General features: G+C 42.7%; 1 non-coding gene across 1 annotated transcript; it reads left to right on the plus strand.

The window, feature by feature from the left end:
- Positions 1–2,248: 2,248 nt before the first annotated feature.
- On the plus strand, positions 2,249–2,355 carry LOC141670151 (small nucleolar RNA R71). Its single transcript, XR_012554394.1, has one exon. It is a non-coding gene; the product is annotated as a small nucleolar RNA R71 (small nucleolar RNA).
- Positions 2,356–2,905: the final 550 nt, after the last annotated feature.

Here is a 2,905-nt window from a genome sequence, read left to right on the forward strand (position 1 = left end):
TATGAATGAACTACAACTAAACATGTAACATGAATCTATATGAATCTATATGGACACACACTACTAATCCTTACATTATCACCCCAAACTTAAAATTTTCAATGTCCTCATTGAAGGTAATAATAAAGATTTCAGACATACCTAGTCGTCGAAAAGATCACCCTCTTCGGGTGGAGGATCAGGTGGCCAATCAACCTCGCCACCAGTGTCTCGAACAACAGTACCGAAAGCATGTGTCAAATCTGTAGCAAAATGATGGTGAATGTCGTGCATGGCCTCCATACGCCTAGTCACTCGCTTGTACTGCTCATCACCAACACCAGTCCTATCAACTACCTGCTGCACATGAGAAGAACCCTCTGTAGGCATTGGAATATCCGTCCAGCCACTCTTTACATCATCAAAAATATATCCCAACCCCTTATCATGGGATGCACCTAAGAATGAATAACTCAAGTGGTTTGGTAGTGGGTGAAGCTCAAGTATGGAAACATCTTCAATAGACGACTCAAGACGGTCTTGAGAAAATTTCAGCTCTGCTAACCTAAGAGAATCGAATGGCAAATTCAACTTCCTCTTCCAAAGAGGTGCATTCAAAACCTGCATTTGCTCTACTTTAAAGCACTCCTCTTTAGCTTTGGGTAACTTTATTTCCTTGAACACATTAAAAGTGACCTTTTGATCGTAAACCTTCATCGAAAGCTCTCCTTTTTGCACATCGATCATAGTTCGGCCTGTAGCCAAGAATGGTCTTTCCAAGATAATGGGAATCTTCTTATCTTCCTCGAAATCAAGAATTACAAAGTCAGCAGGGAAGAAGAGTTTATCCACCTTGACCAAGACATCCTTCACTATACCTCGTGGATAAGCGATGGAACGGTCAGCTAGTTGCAATGATATGTATGTTGGTTTCGGATCAGGCAGACCAAGCTTCTTGAAGATAGATAAGGGCATCCGATTGATGCTAGCTCCTAAATCACATAAACACTTGTCGAACGACAAGTTCCCGATGGTGCAAGGAATAGTGAAGCTTCCAGGATCTTTAAGCTTCGGAGGCAACTTCTGTTACAGTACAGCACTGCATTCCTCCGTTAGAGCAACAGTCTCTAAGTCATCGAGCTTCACTTTTCGAGAGAGAATACCTTTCATAAACCTCGCATAGCCAGGCATCTGTTCAAGAGCTTCAGTGAAAGGTATGTTGATATGAAGTTTCTTGAACACCTCCAAAAACTTCTCAAACTGCTTATCCAACTTCTGCTTCTGCAGCCTTTTAGGAAAAGGAGGTGGAGGATAGATCTGCTTCTCCCCTGTATTACCCTCAGGAGGAGTGTGTTCCATAATAGTCTTCCTTGGTTCCACCTCTGCTTCCTTCTGCACTTCTTCTTCAGCCACAACTGCATTTTCTGAATCTTGAGATTTTTCAGGCTCTTCGTCTTGCTGAATTTGGGGGCTTGCGATCTTTCTAGACCTTAAGGTGATGGCGTTCACATGTTCTTCAACTTCCCTCTTTCCTGGATTAGCTTCTGTATCACTAGGAAGCATTTCTGGTGGCCGATTCAATAAGGCATTAGCAATTTGCCCTATTTGGTTCTCCAGAGTCTTGCTAGAATTAGCCTGGCTTTGGCATATAAGAGCCTGGTTTTTGCACATAAGCCTCAACTCCTCTAATTCAGATTTTTCATTCGAAGATAGACCTGCATCATGAATTTGTTGCTGAATTTGGAGTTGTTGCTGAAAACCAGGAGGGTTGAATAGCTTATTTCCAAACTGGTGGAATGATTGTTGCATCACATTCTGATTGTTGTTCCAGCTGAAGTTAGGATGATTCCAGTTGTCAGGATGATAAGTGTCTGGAACTGGTTGCTGCGACCTCTGAAAGTTGCTCACAAACTGAGCTGAATCACTAGATATAGCGCATTGTTCCGTCACATTCGGACCTGCACACAGCTCACAAACACTAATTATCTGCTTAACACCATAGTTAGCCAGAGAATCGATCTTCATAGACAACGCCTTTAGTTGAGCAGTGATAGCCGTAGCTGTATCCACTTCAAGAACTCCTGCTACCTTGCCCTGTGGATATCTCTGGGTTGGATACTAATATTCATTAGCAGCCATCAGTTCAATTAGATCATAAGCTTCCTCATAGCTCTTTGCCCATAATGCTCCGCCTGATGCTGCATCGAGCATGGGTCTGGACTGTGCTCCCAACCCATTGTAAAAACAAGTGATGATCATCCAATCAGGAATTCCATGATGAGGACACTTCCTAAGCATCTCCTTGTAGCGATCCCAAACTTCACTTAGCGATTCTCCCATTTGCTGCGTAAATTGAGTAATAGCGTTTCTGATTGTAGCTGTCTTCTCCATAGGGAAGAATTTAGTGAGAAACTTTTGAGCAAGATCTTCCCAAGTAGTAATCGAACTAGCTGGTAGAGAGTGTAACCAGCTCTTAGCCTTGTCCCTCAGAGAGAATGGGAAAAGTCTCAGCTTAATAGCATCTTCAGAAACACCATTGAACCTGAAGGTGTCACAGATCTCTATGAAATCCCTAATGTGTGTATTGGGATCTTTCGTTGGAGAACCCCCAAACTGGACTGAAGTCTGTACCCATTGAATTATGCCAGGCTTGATCTCAAAAGTATTAGCTGTGATAGCTGGCCGGACAATGCTAGATTGAATGTCATTAATCTTGGGTTGAGAAAAATCCATCAAGGCTCTCGATTGTGCTGCTGGATCTCCCATTGTAATGAGTATCTGAAACACAAACAAATAAACCGTGAAAGTAAAACAATCCGAGTCAGTTTACTTTAACGACCACTGATGACAAGCACATAAACTAAAAATTAACACCGAGTCCCCGGCAGCGGCGCCAAAAACTTGTTAGGGCGAAAATACGCGCTAA

Source organism: Apium graveolens, chromosome 6 (assembly GCF_009905375.1).
Source record: "Apium graveolens cultivar Ventura chromosome 6, ASM990537v1, whole genome shotgun sequence".
Classification (NCBI taxonomy): Eukaryota; Viridiplantae; Streptophyta; class Magnoliopsida; order Apiales; family Apiaceae; genus Apium; species Apium graveolens.